Source organism: Phodopus roborovskii, unplaced genomic scaffold, assembly GCF_943737965.1.
Source record: "Phodopus roborovskii unplaced genomic scaffold, PHOROB, whole genome shotgun sequence".
NCBI lineage: Eukaryota > Metazoa > Chordata > Mammalia > Rodentia > Cricetidae > Phodopus > Phodopus roborovskii.
In genome coordinates this window covers 9,599,698-9,619,339 of record NW_026126470.1, presented here as the reverse complement: position 1 = coordinate 9,619,339, position 19,642 = coordinate 9,599,698, and positions in this window count along the sequence as shown.

Here is a 19,642-nt window from a genome sequence, read left to right as displayed (position 1 = left end):
TAATTATAGTCATTTTATTATATTCACAGATCTCTGGTCAGGAAACTTTGTTTAGCAAAGTACCAGTTATTCATTGGTAACTTGGCGATGGCTCTGTATAGATGATTCATGGCCTTTGATTCATAGATACTTTGTCAAGAAAGTATTAGCTAAATCCTTGACTCCATTTTCTACTTATGTCCTTTACAGCATCCCAGTCTCAGGTAGATGGATTTCTTCTTATGAATGAGTAGCTCAACATTACTGTGCTTTCCCTGACCTAACTTTGGAAGTCATATAACTTTACTGCCACTGTGCTCCATTCTTCAACATACTCATATGCTTGTGACTATTTCAGAGAAAGGTGACATGTTTTCTGAGCCTCAATGAATGGTGTGTCACAGAAGTTTGATACCATGTTTTGAAACTTAGTCGAATTTATGACTAGCACATATAACCAATTTTGTATTTCAAATTTGGTGAAAATATACTGCCATTTACATTACTTCAGTGAGGCACCATATGTGTGTGTGATATTTGCTATTTTCTTAATTTCTTCTGTAATAGAAACAAGTAAGATCAATCCTGTGATATGAGAGACAGGGAACCAAATCATATCAAAGGGAGGGATATATTTGGAATATCCTAAAATGTTAAAATGGGCAATTCAATTTGGCCATTAGTAGCAAGGAAAAACAAGAAATGTACAAGAGGTTGTAAATGTAGTAGGAGGCCCATAAAGCTAGCAAAATATAGAACACACAGTTTTCAATTTGGAAATAGAATAGAAAAAGAATGAATAGGACCGAGGAGTCAGATGACAGTAATTATACTTTAGAAGGATCACTGACACTGATTTGGCCAGTGAATTAGAGAACAAAAGTTATATGTGACTTCTGAAGTTTTCTCCACCCTTCCTTCTGGCTCATTATTTGCTCATTCTTGTCTCCCAGATCCCTAGTCAACAGAGTGCTGAAAATCACTCTCATTCTCCTTCAAGCCCCATTATTTCTTTGAAGCTTCTTTTGACATGAAGCACTGATCTCTCCTTTCATGTGCTGCTACTTCATGTTATTTACCATTATAATAATATCTCCCCATTTCTCTTGTAATTGTATCTATTTGCCAGTTATCTTTTGAACTCTTGAGTACTTTGTGGGAATAGTATAATATTTCTGCTTGACTTCAAATGCCTACTAGTACGCAGAGCATATCTAGCATTCTGCGGATGAGTACTGAATTAAGTGATGAATGACATTAATTTTGTGTGGTCAATTTAAATATTTATCTAAATTTATATCTTAAAAATTAAATCAGACTATTTTGAGAAAGACATTTAGTTATTATAGATGGTATAATATTTATTTTCACAAAATTATAATGAATCATTATAAAGTCTACTTACCCTCATCTTTAGATGTTTGTGCCTCTTATTTCTATAACTTTTATAAGAAATCTTTTTAAAGGATTACATTATAAATTATTGGTTTGATTATATTTTAGAACTTTTGCCTATAAAATAGTAAATATCAATGGATAAAAATAACTTCATTATTTCACTTATCTGTTTGTTTTCTTTTGAACAGTCTCTCCTACTGCTGAAGCTGTCCTGAAACTCAGTATGCAGAAGAGAAAATCCCAAACTTCTGACACTCCTCCTGCTTCTACATCACAAGTTCTTGTCCCACAGAGTCAGAAGGAAATAACTAACATTTATATACTTTATTATTATTCTGCAAAGTTCATTGAGGACTGCATATGCATGAAGAGAGCCAGTTGCTTGAGATATGACACATATCATCTCCACAGGGCTGTGATCTACATTCCTTATATTAAGGAACGATTATTTAAATTTAAAGTACATGAGTATGAAAGTTTGAATGAACTGATTCCCTAGGCTCATATGTTTGATTTATTCGTCCCCATTTTGAAATATTTGGGAAGTGCTAGTAGGTGTGGCCTTGTTGGAGTAGGTGTGACATTGTTGGAAGAAGTATGCTACTGTGGGGACTTTGAGGTTTCAAAAACACATATACTAAGCTCAGTGTCTTTCTTTTTGCCCTCTGACTGCAGATCAGGATGTAAAGCTCTCAGCTAGCTTCAGCACCACCTCTGTCTGCTTCCCACATGATAGTCATAAGATAACTCCAAACTGGTAAGCAAGTTCTCCATTAAATGCTTTCTTTTGTTAAGAGTTGCTTTGATCATGTTTCTCCCCGCACTAGAACAGTGCAACACAATTGCAATAAGGAGCAATGCAACACAAATTAATAAAAGATCCAGTGTCTGATATTGGAGTCCAAGCTTCAAGTTGATTATCAGAAAAGCAAAGCAGTTGGCCCCCAGCTTCGTACCTGTACTTCAGGCTGAATGGGATGGTCCTGTCTCCCTGAGTTCTCACCAAGTCTCAGAGTATAACCTTTCCTTGGTGTGGCTTAAGAATGAATGCCTTCTGAGACCTTGCTTCTGTCTTATATATTTCCCTAATGTTGGGATTAAAAGTGTGAGCTGTAATTCCCTTTTAGACTTATTCATTCTTGGATACATTTGGGTGGCCTTGAACTCACAGAGATCCCTCTATCTCTTAATCCTGAGTCCTATGTTAAAGGTGTGTACCACCACCTCCACCTCCTAGCTTCCGACTGCTGGCATTAAAGGTCTCTGCCTGCCCTTTACGTCTTGTGGACGACTTTGCTTTTCTGAATCCTCAGTCAAGCTTTAATAAATCATAAATAATACATCACTACAGAGCAATGGCATCAATAAGTTGTTCTGTCCTTGTAGGACCAGCATTGCAAGGAATAGCTGACTTCAAGTCTGTGTAAAAAATCAGGTTTCTTTATGTAACTCCAGTTTGCTAATCCCCAATGGTCCAAATAATAGCCCCAAGTGTTTGAATTATCCAGATACTCCACTCCTGGCCATGTAGGACATTTCCAGTGTTCACTTGATTTTATAAAAACCTTGGGTATCATGGTTTAATAAAGATCAGGAAAAATAGATATGCTGAATAAATGTTTATTCAGGGAAAAATAACTTACAACAGAGACACATGAACACCATCAGGTTCCTAGTCCCAAGGATGCCTGTGGATGCTCTCTGTCCCTGTCCAGCAAGCAAGAGAGCGCTCCAGGACCCCTTCCCCAGACCTAGTTCCCCCAGGTCACTGCTGCCCCTGTCCTCATCCCCAATGGGCATGCCAGTGCCAAAGGTGTGGACAAAGTGAATACCCCAACTACACTTGGGGTAAAATGTCACGTTCCTATGCCAATGCTGTCCTTTTCTCACAGATCATACACTCCTGTAATCATGATCCCCCACATCCCTGACCAAAACCTGCTGAGCTTCCTTCTCAAGAAAGTATGTTGCAGTCAGTCCCCCTGCTGCTGGCTCTAAGGGCTTTTCACCTCCCATTTCAGGTGACAGGTAGGCTTCCTCTTGTCAGCTAATAAGAGTTAAAAGATGAACTTAGAGACAAACCTGGGTAAAATGAATGAAGTCAAAATCAAAGATTTTTTTCCCAAATCACAATGGGAAAAAATTTTTTTTGCAAGACTTCTTAAAATAACAACAATGACACAATGACATAGATATAAACACAAAATGATTTACATTGGAACTCAGGATATCTTTGAAACAAATGCATTATTTCTTTAATCCTTAATCAATACTAATAACAGCACAGTTGGGAAAAATTGACACAAGTGTGCCGGAAACCTGCAGGGTGTCCCTATTGTTCTTGCTTTATTTTTAATTGCAAGCAAAATGGAAGCAAAGAAATGCAAATTTGAACAACAGAACAATGTGCAACCACCATGGGAACACAAAATAAAAAAAAAAATGAAGCCCTACAAACATGTGGTTAAGCATGGTTTTATAATAAATGACATGTTAAAGAAATAATGACTAACATCATACTGTCAATGACTCAAGAAGAGTAAAATCTGAACATAGGTGGGTTGTCAGAGTTCAAATGCTCTCTTTATTTTCCCTTTTAGACTCTATACATATTCAGGCAATATATATAACGAAGATATCAACTGATATACTTGGTTTTCTTATCTCTAGAGAACAACATAATAACCCAACACTTACACTGTTATTTTACTTCCTTTTCTTCCACAGATTATATTGTATTTACCTACAAAATACATACCTTTTGCCTGTGTTTACTTATTTTTCATGTATATTGAATGATTAATATAATTATAAGCACCATAAATGTTTAATTGTAGACGATTTCCCAATTAATTTTCCACTTGTATGGAGTACACTTTTCTCTACTGATGCTGGATCTGGCCTGTGACTTCAGTATCAAAGTAAGCATGAGATATATATACTTTTGTACTTACCCTTGTAAAACACTTTAGCCTGTGGTGTATTTTCTGTTACAATGAAAACAGACACAAAGCATGCATAAATAGCAAATTATTCACTCCTGTACTTTTTGGCATCAAATTGTGGAGACAATTCATCATATAATCCATTCATCTAAAATAATAAGAGACATTCAACATGTGGGAACATACCTTTTATGGAATAAGGCCCGACACATCACAAAATAATCATTTGAACATCATCCAAGCCACAGGTACTCCAAATATGATAAGTGACAAATTATTTAGACTGCCAGGCACAGAGGTAAATAATCCAACATTTTAGGTAGCTAATGAAAATATAAAGCAGTGTACAAAATGAAAACACCATGGCGTTTATCTATTTATGATGTAACCCAGGAGAAAAGTATTGACAGTTGGTGATATATTTTTAATAGATACAAGAATGGAGAAGTATATACTTTTAGATGATACAAATTTTTCCAAAAAATGATATCTGGAAAATTTTGGATCATCTAAAAATATGTTTACATATGTATTTAAATATGAATTTTTATATGGTATTTTGATAATCTTTCATTTAACTTGTCTTTAGGATATAGGTATACAAAAATCTGATTTAGCCTTTCCTATTTTTAATGCCCTAGTTATATTCCATTTCAAAAGTATGTCATATCACATTAAGCTATTTTTCATTTCTACATATTGTATTCTTTTGGAATTTTGTACCCAATTTTGAATAGTGTTCATCTAATCTTAACTCAAGCTCTTTGGGAGGCGTACCAACTCAGTTTGTGTGGGTTTATTGAAACACACAAGATCTATATGAATTTGTGCTTTGTAGCTTTCAGTTCTGTAAGGAGGCTACTGAGACAAGAGCGTTTCTTGAAAGTGTTATCTAAACTCTATTTAGCCCTTTGTCCAGAGTGTCAGAGACCTCCATTTGTTTTTACCATGAAATGCAAGTGCATTTGAGGTCACCAATTGTCTAGGGTGCATGCTCATTTTGTTTCTCTCTGGAGCTATCTTTCTGCTCTTATAAAAGCACCACTATTCAGTCATAAGAGGTATTTTGATTCATTTACATAATTCAAATTACACCCCATCTAGAAAAACAACAACCAAAGTGATACTACTTTCTTAATGTCTCACAATTGCATTTGATTATAACACACAAACCCTTGAGGAAAACTTCAAACCTTATCCAAGCAATAGCAAAATGTCATTCTTGTTCACCCAATGTCCATTTTATGTATAACTCATGACTTTTCTCTCCTAATATTATGGAATAAAAGTGGAAAATAAACAAGAAGATAATAAAAATTCAAACATGTATTTGCTTGGCACTTATTAAATATTTAATGCTTTTGAAACGCTGTATCTGTCCTAGAATGCATATTTTTAAACAAACATAAGTTATTTCTGTTTATTTGTGTGCAAAGAGTAGCAGAATATGTTACTCTTAAGTACATCCCCTAAATATAAGGATTCTTTTCAACTAATGTCAAATCAGAAAATCTGGAAAACAGAATGATAAACTCCATTTCCTCCCTGTCTGTTGAAAGGCAGAGACACTTGCATGGGGATAGCCGATCAGCATCTGTACTTGGATGTACAGTAGCCTATCACCTGGGGCTCTGGATCGTCCCTCCCACCCCACATAGATGACAGACAGGAGCCATGCAGGCCTTATTAACTGGCATCACATGGCATCATTCCGCACAGTTTTTTGCCAAAACCTCTAAGTCCTCTTTCTTTTTTCGGTGACTTTCTCTATGATTTTTTTTTTTTTTTTTTTACCATTCTGTGATACATGCTATTGATATTAAGGGTTTTGCCACACATCTAATTACTCATCACTGGGTTCTCCTGTGTATAAATAATGTGCACAGGTTAGGCAACTCAAGCCTTTTTCTCCATCTTATATTTTACCACTGTGATTATCAAGGTCCCAGCCAATGAACCTAAAATATTATGAGAAAATGTTTTTGTTGTTGTTGGTGTTTCCTACTCACACTAAATCAGTCTCCTGCTCAGTTAAAAGGGTGATGTTCAACATAAGTTTCAGTAAAAAAGAAAAGCAATTAAAATGTTTGGCTAATGGACCCTGTAGTTGTATGAAACTCAGAACATGTTTCCAACTGTAATGAAAGATGCATAAAGCAGTTTGAACTTGCAGAGGAAGAAAGTAGATATTTGAAATAAATTAATCACAACAGGTGACACAATAATATGTTGAGGGCCTATGCTGTGACAAGATACTTACATGGACTATTCATTTAATGCTAGCAGTAACTTTATAAGATTGGTTTATTTTCCTGACTGTATAGTTAATACAAAAGAGGTTGACAAACAATAGTATTATTCATGGTGAATTCAAAATCATTACAACAAAATTTGGTGCCTCATTTTGTTGATTCAAAGTTCTTTCTCATAATTATGTATAAAATACTAGTTCTAGAACACAGTACAATATTTAAAAGTAAATATACTAGGAACCCCCAAATAAATATTTCCTTCCTTCCTTCCTTCCTTCCTTTCTATATACATACATACATACACACACACACACACACACACACACACACATACACACACACACACACCATTTTTCCTGTTAAAAGTAGAACAGGCAGCCTGCATTCAACGTAGGAGTTACCTCTTAAAGGATCAGCTATGGCAGTATACTCAGAACTTAGTAGGTAGAGATAGGAGACCAGCACCTTCTAGATGTTACACTTCCTGATAAAGATTAAATGCTCACAACATTTAATTATTGATTCAAGGTGGACAACACAATGAGTTGGAAGTATTTTATAGTATCATTTTTACTGAATATACCAAATGTCCTTATTTTACTTGGGAATACAGAAAATACTCTCGCTTTTATTTTTATATGGTTATTGTGTTTACAAAAGTTCATAAAATATTAACATGAAAAGTATTCATTAGTGATATATGTATTTGCAGTCAAACATATGAACACTAGTTATTAATTATCCCAGATCTAAAATTTCAGCTAAATAAGGAGTGATCAAATTATACGATCTTGTCGAACTTAGATATATAACTGTTTTCTTCCCAAATTCCAACATGACAAAATGCAAATGATTTTCAGTTTCTAGATAAGAATATGGGGATTTCTACTATTTCCAAAATAAAAAACTCTAAAGCTCTTAAACATTTACTTTCTGAGAAAAGTAATTTATATTTGCTCTCAAGTTTCAAATCACATCAACTGGGAGATTTCTATCCAAGCACGTTTATATGATCTTTGCATAAATAATTAACAAAACACAGATAAGCTAACAAAACAAAAATGCTATACAGTGAGGCAACATTATGGGGTTAGCTGATATTAAAAGTACTACAGTGGAAGGTATTCTAAGATACATGCAAACATAATAAGCTAAGTAAACATAGAATACAATTAAATTTTCTCTAAATCTATGTCCCCAGAGTGGAGGTTTTTATAACATTTGCTTAATCATATACATGATAACAAACTGTTAACATACTTAAAACTTAAAAGAACAGTGTATTATTTTGGTACATAAAAAATCTTTTAATTCGTGAAATAATTGGTAGAAAGTTTTCTGATGAAGTATTTAATATTATAAACTAAATTTGTTTAAATTCCCCATAATTATGGCATTCAATTATAAAATTCTATGGATATCAATTTTTCTTTTTATATGACTTCTCTGGGGTAAATTGTAATTTTATTCAACCAATAAGCCTTACTCGAGTCAGAAAAAGTTAAATACTACAAAAAGAAAACTAGGGCAATATCCAAACTTGCTGACATTCTCCTTTAATTACAGCCCTCAGGAGGTAGAGGCAGGTGAATTTCTGAGTTCAAGGCTAGCTGCAGCTATGTAGCAAGTTCCAGGGCAGCCAATACCACATGAATAGATCCTATCTTAGATGAGCATGCCCCCTCAAAGACACCAACCAGAAGATTAGTCATGTGTACACACAAAGCACTGGATCTGAACCCAAACACCAAAAAGTTAAAGAATAATTATGACATAGAACAAGGAAAATATTTTAATTGAACTGTAATCTAACACAATTTTTTATCTTTTTATATTATATTTAAAATAGAAACAATCTTATTTTACACATCAACTCTAGTTCCTTCTCCCTCCCATCCTCCCATGCCTCTCTCATCACATTGCCTGTCAACTTCCCAGGGAAAGGAGTCCTTCCATGAGGGATCTTCAAAATCTGTCAAGTCATTTGGGGTAGGGCCTAGGCACTTCCCCATGTATCTACACTAAGGGAGTATCTCTCCATGAAAAATGGACTCCCAAAATCTGTTCATGAACTAGGGATACATCAAGGTTCTACTGCCAGAGGCCCTATAGACAGACCAGACCTCCTAGCTGACACCCTTTCAGGTGTCTGGGTTGGTCCTATGTGGTTTTCCCTGCTGTCAGACTGTGTTCAGGCCAGCAGTTTCTGTGGGTTTTCCCAAGATAATCTTGACCCCTTTGTTCACTACTTCCCCCATCTCTGAAACTGGATTCCAGGGGTTTGGCTCAGACCTTAGCTGTGGGTGTCTGCTTCTGCTTCCATCAGCTACTGAGTAAAGGCTCTAGGATGGCATTTAAGGTAGTCATCATTCTCATAAGAGAAGGGCATTTAAGGTAGCCTCTCCAATATTGCTTAGTTTCCTAATTGGGGTCAGACTTGTGGATCTCTGCACAAGTCCCTAGTGACAGATTTCTCTTTAGACCTACAATAGCTCCCTCTATTGATGTGTCTCTTTTCTTGCCTACTGTATTCACCTCCCCACTCAATCTTCCTCGACCCTCATGTTCTCCTCCCTCTCCTCTTCTCCCACCTCCCTCCCCTGCCCCCCCCCATGCTCTGAATTTGTTCAGGGGCTCTTGTCCCTTTCCGCTTCACTGGGGGACTGGTGTATGTCTCTTTTATGATTCTCCCTGTTTCCTAGCATCTCTGGAGGTGTGGATAGTAGTCTGGTAAACCTTTGCTCTATGTCTAATATCCGTATATGAGTGAGAACATACCATGTTTGTCTTTCTGTGTAAGCTGTTGGAAGTATTCATATAACTAAGGAAAGTCTGGTATCTTCCTAATATTTTTTTTAAACTAACAGTAACTCAGATTTTTAATGTGTTCACTGTTTTTGTGTTATTACTTCTAAAACCTTTACTTTGAGACTTAACTGCATCCAAAAGCAATTATTTTTTCAAAAGAATAATAATCCTTTCTTGGAACTCTGTACATACTTCTCACATGGGAATTGTTTTTGTGCACAACCTGTCGAAATTTTGGTAAGTGACAGTGTAGAAAATGTACTACAAATGTAAACTGAATTGGCAACTGAGTTAACAGCAGTTCAATCTTATCACTCAACGTAGCTAAGCAAGTTCTCTCTTCTTCATTGCAAATTTATATTAAAGAATGTTCTAGGTATTTAATAATATCCAGCTCCTGCAAACAATACTTTGTCTACAGAATCAGCATCGTTTTAAATGTTAAGACGCTAAATGTGATTGAGTACCTAGCTACAGCATTAATGAAGACTAATACTCACCAGGAGAAAATTTACTTCAACCTTTCTCTTGAAGTCAAACTGAAATTATTAGTTTGGTTGTCATTAGGTCCTTAATATTTTCTAATGTTATTCAATATATTTCTTTATTATTATCATTATTATTTTACATGTTGATCCCAGTTCCCCTTCCCTCCTTCCCTCCTTCCGACCCTCTTACTCTCTCTCCCCCCTCAAATGCACCCTGACTACCCTCAGTATATTTCTTAACCAAATAAAACAATGCTCCTATGAGGACTCTAGAAGGGAAGTGAATGCAATAAAAGTTAAATTTTTAAAATGGCGTTTGCTTGTTTAAATTGCATTTGTGGCAATTCAAAGTTTGTCTTTAAGTAAAAACTACTGTAATTTTAAAAGGTGCAATTCACAGAATGTTACATAAATACCAACATAAAAGGTAGGAGTCTGTGAAAGAAATTTAAAGGTTCATGGAATGTTAACATTAGGGGAATACCTGCCTAAAAACAAAGACAGCTAATTTAAAGAAATTCTTTAGTCAATAGTTAAGTTATTAGTATTTTATACAGCTAGACTTCTATGATTGGATTTCATTATTATTATTATAATTATTATTATTATTATTATTCTTTGGGACTCTCTGAAGCAAGTGCTGGGAAAAGAAACCCTGAGTATGGGATGCTTATTAAGTGAAACGAATACGGCCTCTCCAAATCCTGTCGTTCAGTCCTTGTATGATCCAATTTAAAAGTCACTACACTCTGTAATAAATAGCAAATTCGAAAACAAAGTGAATAACTAACAGTCATTCCATATTAATGCTAAATGCCAAATCAATAAAAGTAGAATACTATAAGTACAATGATATCAAGCCAAAATATTGTAGAGCAGTAATTTAGTGCAATTTAAATATGCAAAATAATCCTATCTTTACCCCTATGTATAGTGTAAATCATTAGTTAGTAGCTTCTTCTTTCGGTTTTGATTTCTATTACTGCGATTAAAAAAAAAAAAAACCTGACCAAAAGCAGCCTGGAGGAGGAAAGAGTTTATTTGGATCATACTTCCAGAACAACATTCATTGTTGCAGGAAATCAGAGCAGGAACTCAAGTAGAAACTGCAGCAAAACTGCAAGTGGAGGCTCTCCTATTCCTTCTTGGCTGCTACTCAGCTAGAATTCTTATATAGGCAGGATCCATCTATCTACTGTTTGGGGCTGACCATATTGTGATGCCCTCTTTCATGTTCAAGTACTCCCTCACAGTCCTGGACCCCGCCAGATGTCAAATTTGCCCTCTGAACCTAAGGAAACAGAAAATAGCCTTACCGATTATTTTGATAAGTTTGTAACTTGAGAAACTGAAATTTCAAGAATTGGGAGCCAAGATAAAGGGTGACTGGGGAAAACACAAACAAACAAAAAAACAAGAACAAAGGCAAACACAAAACACAAACAAACTCAAAACAAATTACTGAACAAATTACTGACTTCAACAGCTGACCCAATCAAGTGGGAGCTCCGAGACTCCAGACTGACAGCTGTGGGACCATCAAAAAGACCGAACTAGGCCCCCTGAATGTGGTTGTCAGTTGGGGGGCTTGGGCAGTCAATAGGTCATATGACAGTGAAACCTGTATTTATCCCTAGTGCACAAATGGGCTTTGGGAGCCCATTCCCTATGGAGGAAGCTAAATGTGATTGAGTACCTAGCTACAGCCTAGATACAGGGAAGAAGACCTCAGACCTGCCCCAAATGATGGGACAGACTTTGATGATCCCCCCCCATGAGAGGCTTCAGCCTCTCTGAGGTTTGGATGGGGATGGATTGGGGGAATGGTGGGGTGAGTGGGAGCTCAGGAGGAAGAAGAAACTGGGATTTGTATGTAAAATAAGATTGTTTTTAATATAAGTACAAAAAAAATTAAAGAAAAAGAACCTGACTACCGATGCCCAAGCCCACACCCATCTAAAAGGCAGGCATACTAGTAGGTACTAATTAGTGGTCAAGATGCATGTTACAGCTTTACAGGTTCTTGTCCTTTTTTTCTGAAAAATTGAAAATAGGTGTTCACACAGAATTGAAAGAGAAACAAGACAACATTATTCAGAACACAGAGATATTGCAGATTACACTAGTATATACTGCAAAGATTGACAGCTGGATACAGGGATTCAATTCCATCATGGGCATTCTTTTTTATAGGTCTAAAGAAGAAGGAGCTAGTTACCAATGGTGGTACTCTTGGGTGGGTCTCTATTTTGATAAATAGAATAAACCATATATTCACTTTTTCTACTAAGATTTTATCATCTAATAATGAATCTGATTTTAATCTTATAGGTCCTAGTTAGTCATAGGCTTCAGATGATAGAGGAGTCTGTTAAGTTACTTGAGGGACACAGTTTTACTTTACTGAGTGTGCACCCAAACAACAGTTTTTGCTGGATCAGCTCTATTAGTATACACAGTAATATACTTCAGGAATATACAATATACATGAATAGAAATGCTCTAAACCTGTTTTTTGTTTTTGTTTGTTTTTTTTTTTTTTTGTTTTGTTTTGTTTTTTTAGCTAGGCATGGGGAAAGTTACATTGCTGTTCATATACGAGGTTATCCATAGCAGATGTTGGTGGTGTTGCTGGGAGATTCTGTAGTTGCTGGATGCAGTGTTTTTGGAGGGGTTGTGGGTGCATAATATGTGGAGATGAAGGAATTAAGCTGATAAAAGTGTGATTATGAAAGAAGTATTCATAACGCAGAATTCACCTAGAATTACAAGGCACTAATCTATCATTTATGACTGTATGCTTCATGTAATACAGGCAGACAGTAGAGATCTGAGTTGCTAGACTTTCCAACTGAAGCTACAACCTTTAGGCTTTGTGGATAGACTCATTTTCATAAAAAAAATCCTGTAAAGAAATAATTCAGAATGATATCTTGTTGTCAACCTCTGGTCTCCATATGCACCAGTAATGGTGAGTGAATCTAAACACACACACACACACACACACACACACACACACACAGGAAAGTCTGTATTTCCCAGTAGACATATCACATTTTATCAAGGTATTATACAGAGTCTTAGATAAAGAAAAATTTTTTGAAAATAGAGAACAACATTTGTTTCTTTGATCAAATGAGAAACAGAATAGAACTGAGCCAAATGAATTTAGCATCCCAAGACAACATAAAATACTTTAATAGGGAAAGCAGATATTTCAGGTCTCAAATTATTGCATCACCAATGATGTGAAGGCAGTTTGGGCTTTAGGAAACAGAGGAGTTGTAACCAGTGGGTATATAACATAAAAAGAAAATATACCTTCTATGGACTCTGTCATATTTTCAGATTTAACAAAGCATGATTACATGATGAGACCACCAAAGGGAGATAGATGAAGACAACAACTTCAAGAAGAAAGTATTGATTTTTCTAAGTGAAACTATTTAATTACATTCATCAATGTGTAACTTAAAATAATGAAGCAATGCTTCACACACACACACACACATACACACACACACACATTATTATTAACTTAAGATTTAGCATGCAAATAAAAGTTCAGTTTTACAAATATCCACAGTTTTCTTTACTATCCCTAATAATTTCAAGCTATCTAAATTTAGGTACAAGCCTTTAAGTTTCAGTGATCCAAATATATATTTGCAATTCCAGTCTGTAATAGAATATTACTTTAATGTGTGTTACTTTTGTTTATGCTGTGGGACATTTGTTTAATGACATAAAGATGTGTGGCTTTTGTTTACGCTGCATTTGTTTAACTATGTGAAGCTGTGATTCTTTGCCTGTCTATAACACCTGATGGTCTAGTAAAGAGCTCAATGGACAATAGCAAGCCAGGAGCAAGGACAGGTGGGGCTGGCAGGCAGACAGGATAAACAGAAGGAGAAAAGAAGAAGAGAGAAAGTAGCAGCAAGAGAACAAGTTGAGGAGGAGGTTGGGCCAGCCACCCAGACAGCTATGGAGAAAGAAGAAAAGTAAGATATACCGAAGTAAGATAGAAAAAAGCCCAGAGGCAAAAGGTGGGTGGGCTAATTTAGGATAAGAAAAGCTGGCTAGAAACAAGCCAAGCTAAGGCTGGACATTCATAACTAAAATAAGCCTCCATGTGTGAGTTACTGGAGAGCTGGGTGGTGGCCCCCAAAAGAGTCTAAAATGGCCAAGGAGTAAAAGGAGTAAAAAATTCACACAACGGTAATTCAGGATAGATGTCTTAAACATTTTCAGCTGAACAACTGCTCCAGTGTTTGTGGGTAAGGAGTTGCTTAGCTAGAGTAGACTTGCTGGAGATGATGGACCAGAGAGGTGCTCAATTATTGTGTCTGCTGGTTTCTGCAACTGAGCGGTTTGTGGTCAGTTTTCTTACACAGACAGTTCCTAATGCTTTTGTCCTTTGAAGGCTAGACCTTTTTTCTCCCTCCCAAGTGGCCTTCTGATGTTAACCTGACTTGTATTCAACACATCCATGGCTGTTTGCCATGAACAGTAAAAACATGAGTTCAGATGTCATTTCTTACTTAGCATTGGGATTTTTTGGTGAGTTTAAGGGTTCCTCTTGTTTTTTAAGTGCCTTGTGACACCAGCGATATTACTCTAATATTTGCACTCACAAGAGACCTCAAGTAGCAGTTAGAGCAAAGAAAGATTAGACTGTGTTTGCAAATCGGACTAGAAATGATTTGTGAATGTTGAATTTAGCTAACATAAGTAATTAAACTGATATGAATTGATATGAATTGAACAGATCTAGATTAAGTTATCCACACCAGGATTATAGTGATTTAAAAGTATAAAAGTGGATTCTGTAACAAAAGAACAATCTATATCTTAATTCTTAATTATTCATTGTTACCAAGTATATTAAAATTTTACTTTTATTTGCAGCATAATTTGATGTTTCAGTCTATAGATGACATATCACTTTTTCCTCATCCAGTGGTCTACAAACATTTTCAGATATGGAAAGCTTAAATTTCTTCTATAATGTTTTTCTTTTAAAAATACATTTGTTTATTATTTTATTTGTATATATGTTTGTGAGCACAAATATGCCATAGCATACATGTGGAGGTGACAGGTCAACTTGAAGGAGTCAATTTTCTATTTCTACCATGTGAGTTTTATAGATCAAATATAGCTTGTTAGATTTGATGGCAAATATCTTCACTGGCCAGCCATCTCATTGAACCCTAAATTATGTTATCTTTCTATCACCATTCAGTCCCCCAGCAAGGCCACATCTTCCAACTCTACCCAAACACTGTCACCAACTTGAGATCAGTAGTCAAACATCTGAGCCTATGGAGGCATTCACAGTCAAGCCACCACAATCAAAGACATCATATCGATTTTGTCATTCTGCATCTACTCCTTTAAACCCAGTCTGAGAAAGGAGATTTTAAGCTTAATGAAATGTAAGCTGCATTCTACTAGCATTATTGTATCTTCGCATGTTTCCTACTTTATAATAAATATTACTATTTATTGTGTAAATAGGTTAAAGTTTTAATTTGAATACATATTATAAAGAGTAAAATATACATTGTAGGGCTAAATTTCTAAAATCTAAGGCTTGTCAAAGCCCTTTCAGAGGATTGGATGGAGGGGAGGATGGGGGAACTATGGTTATTATGTAAAATGAATAAAAATATAAAATTTAAATTAAAAACAACAACAAAAAGAAACCAAAACTCAAGTCTTCTCAGAACTAAGATTTGTGGAGCTCCTTTTTTTTCTCTTTGCCATTATTTGTGATTGGTATTGAGATATTCTGTGCACACCTAAAGAGAAAGGATGTGAGAGTTTAAAATAAAAGCTGGGAGTTAAATTTAATATTAGAATGCTTACACAGCACACACAGGCCTATGGGTTCAATCCTCTGCATTGCTAAAATTAAAAACTACAACACACACATGCTTTCAAATGAGTCTTTTACTATAAATTCACAGAGAAAATACCTAGCAATCCTATTGCCTTACTTCTCTTTCTTAAATGAAGTTTTAGTACTATTTGTAATGGAAATCGACCTAATATTAAAATAGTAAAACATTAGGACTTGATTGACAGCCCAGCAGTTAAGAGCATTTCTCACTCTTCCAGAGGTTTTGGTTTTAATTCCCAGGATGCACTTGGCAGATTTTAAATATCACCCATAACTCCAGTTCGAGAGGGTCTGATACTCTCTTATGGAATCTCCAGGTACAAAGCATTCAAGTGATTCATAGACAAGCTCATTCAGGCAGAACACCCATATTCTTAAGATAATAAAATAAAATTGAAAAGTAAAAGGTAAGAATACCAAAATTCACACAGAATTATGTAGAATATTTCCTTGTATGTTATATAGGCATTTTATATATTTACCCCTGATGAAAAGAAGTATTGTTGTATTTAGGTCACTGTGCAGGAATTTATTGTTATTACAGTTACTTTGGGTAACTTAAAGGTAGTTGTATCCCCAAAAGCCGACACCAGTGTGGATGACTTCTCACAAAAGTTGCACCCCCGGAGCTCCTGCCTAACTTGTAAGCAGATCCCCCAAAAAACTTCCTCTCCCTGCTACTTTTTCACTGGAAGTACAAACTTAGCAGGGATCTCATAAGTCTTGTGAGTTTCAGAACTTCCTAGATATTGTGAGTTTGTTTCCTGTGCCTTGCAAATTACTAATTTCTCAGTGGTCTGTATCCAAAAATGACATTTTTTTCAAAAGCATCTTACATCTAATTTTAGCACATAATGGCTGTTGTGGCAATAACCTTTATGGTTTGGGGGCCTCAGGAGTCTCCCCATTCAGAAACTTAAAGGGAAGTAGCCCACTCTAGGCAGTGAGATTTTCGCTCAGCAAATAGCTTCTACAAGCCACACACAGTGTGTGCAATGACACTTTCCAGTTCCACTGACCTATTATTCTATGTAATTTCCCACATAGCTCTTAGGCTTAGTCCACAGTGATCGTCGTGGGGAGAAGGGCACTGGGGCAGTAGCTGAGAGGTGCATTGTGATGTACAAGCAGAGAGGCGGAGAGGTCCTAAGCATTTTAATTTAACTCACATAATTATCAGAACAAACCAATATTATTATAATCTTCATTATGCAGGTAGAAAGTCTGTGATAGAAATTAAAATGTTCAAAATCATAGTGCTATTTTTGTGCCAGAGGGATTTTATCAAATTCACTAGTTTAAAAAGAAACTGGATAAAATAAAACATGACAAAATATCAATTGCTTTAGCTCATACCTAGATGGATAAATATACTGTGTTATTTGCACATATCATATGTAGTGGTTGTAGTGAAAAGGTTGACTGTATCTTATGGTATTGATTGGAGCATGTATTGTGCATGTGTTTGTAGACGTTTCAATGTAGTATTTCAACTGTTGTAGCCTAGAGGAATAGTAGGAAAAAGTATTGGAGAGAATGTAAAACCCAAAGGAAGTTAAGGAAAAAGTATAGAATACTGTCTTCTGGGCATGCCACAGTTGTTAAGCTCTTTAATTCACAGCATTTTTGTTTGGTATAAGACTGGGCACATTTCCATGCTGTCACAAAAAAGGAAAAAATCTCACAGACCTCATTTTAGCCTTCCCTCAAGAGGTACACACAATTAATTGTTAGTGGAGGTGGGAAAGATATTTTCTTCAGTGGTAACTCACTGGTAAGGTGATAAGCTCCTACAAGCACACTATCTCACCTATGATCCTGTAATCAATCCTAATGAAACTCATGGATTACACAACAAACATGCAAGCATGCAGAAAGTAGCAGAGTGCTAGTAGAAAAGAGTAACATAGTGGGAAAGAGACAAGAGAGGGTACTAAGGGGACATATGTGAATAATATTGAACTACATTGTTCATTCGTATGGAAAGGTTCCAATGAAACCAGTTATGATATAGAATTAATACATGGTAATAAAAACATCATAAAAAGAAAACATAAATATTTAAAGTCAGTTTATTTCAAGCAGGTATAAGATTATCAATCACACTGCAGTTATGAAAGGACAAATGAGAAATCAAATGTCTCTTACTTCAAGAATGTAACATGATTTATGGTATATTCATATGCAAACATTGAGATAGAAATCTTGGAAGATTTTCATTAGCATTTGGAAACTAGGCTGAAATTTATAATCAATATATTCATGTAGTGACTCTTTTAGTAGTTAGTAATTATTTCTCAAGGACTAGTTTAGTAGATGGAGATACACTGACAACTTTTTTAAAAAGTTAAAAATCTCCATCTTCATTGACTTCATCTTCTGCATACCTACCTACCTACCTACCTATGTATCTAATTACCTATTTGTACATGCATTATCAATGAGATTCTCCTGTGTAACCTACCAATTTCAGAATCAGTACCATAAGCAACTTTCTCTTGCATTCAGTGCCATCAGGAAAAATCTATAGTGAAAAGATATTTATTAAAATGGCTAAAATCTCAATTAATCTATAAGTATAAGGGGATACACTTTATGTTTGACAAGCTTTGAGCTAAAATGATGAGTGATAACCAACATTAGTTCTAGAAGGTTCCTATATGGAGAAACTGAATGTCATCCTCAACCTACTAGGAAAGAGAGATCTGTCTATAAAGGAGAGTAAAAATGAGGACTCTCAAAATCTTAAAGAATAAAGGAAGTAATTTAAATCCTGAACTAAGAGAAAGCTTCCCTTCTGCACACACAGGACTGCAGCAGCAATGCTCTTGTTCTGAAAAAACTAGAGTCTAGCTTGCAGACTTTTAGAAATGCCCTAAAGAAGTCTTCTCAGTCTCCTCAAAGGAAGAAGCCCTGATGACTAGACCCAAACCCCTCTTTAGAATTCTGTTTCCAATCTATGGCAGAGACCTTCTTTTGTACTCCCAAGTGACCATTATCAAGCAGAATCTTTCTTCATCAAGGTCTGTATTTGAGTTCTTTACCTTTTCGGGACCTAACAGTTCCATAAAAAATTTATCAGGAGTTTTGCCCTAGACTCACAAGGTCCCTTCTGCTTATGTCTGTATTATCAATGCAACACCTTCCAGTTTTAACTTCCAAACTCACATAGCTGCATTTCCATGATATTGTAATAGTTCCTTTGCTTAACTCATACCCTTATAAAGATTAATTAATATGAAATTGTCTGTTTTAAGTAAATGGTTTACATTTCCTGACTGCATTGTAGTAAATCAAAGTATACAAAATAAGTCATGCTTGAGCTCATTATCTGTGGAATGGATATATGGAGTGCTTCTGCAAAGGTATCTAAACAGTTGTATTAGCATTTATCTACCAATCTATTCTCTTCCAGTGTGCTGTTTCTGCCTTTGTGAATTATAAGAAGGAAATAATTGAAAGCAGACATTTTAAAGTAAATAAAGGTAATAACCCTTCATCAGACCTTTCTATATTCTCCAAAATGTATTTGTCACAAACTCACAATGGTAGCAATGCTTATGTACTACCATTACTGATATAAAATATATTATTCTCATGAAGTGATTTCTTCTGGAACATCTTATGAGTCCTTATTTGGAAAAGAAAACAGGGTTTGAGAGATGTTGTACCAAATTCCAGTATCTTTCATGTGATGTAGAAAGTATCTACAAAATTACTACATATTCAATAACTTGGAAACCCTATCACAACAAAACCCTACAAGGAACACTAGTCATTAAGTTTTAAACATACATCCAGTTTGGGGGGATAACTAAATGTTCAAACATGTTTAGAAATGCTATATTCCACTAAAATGACGTTTTG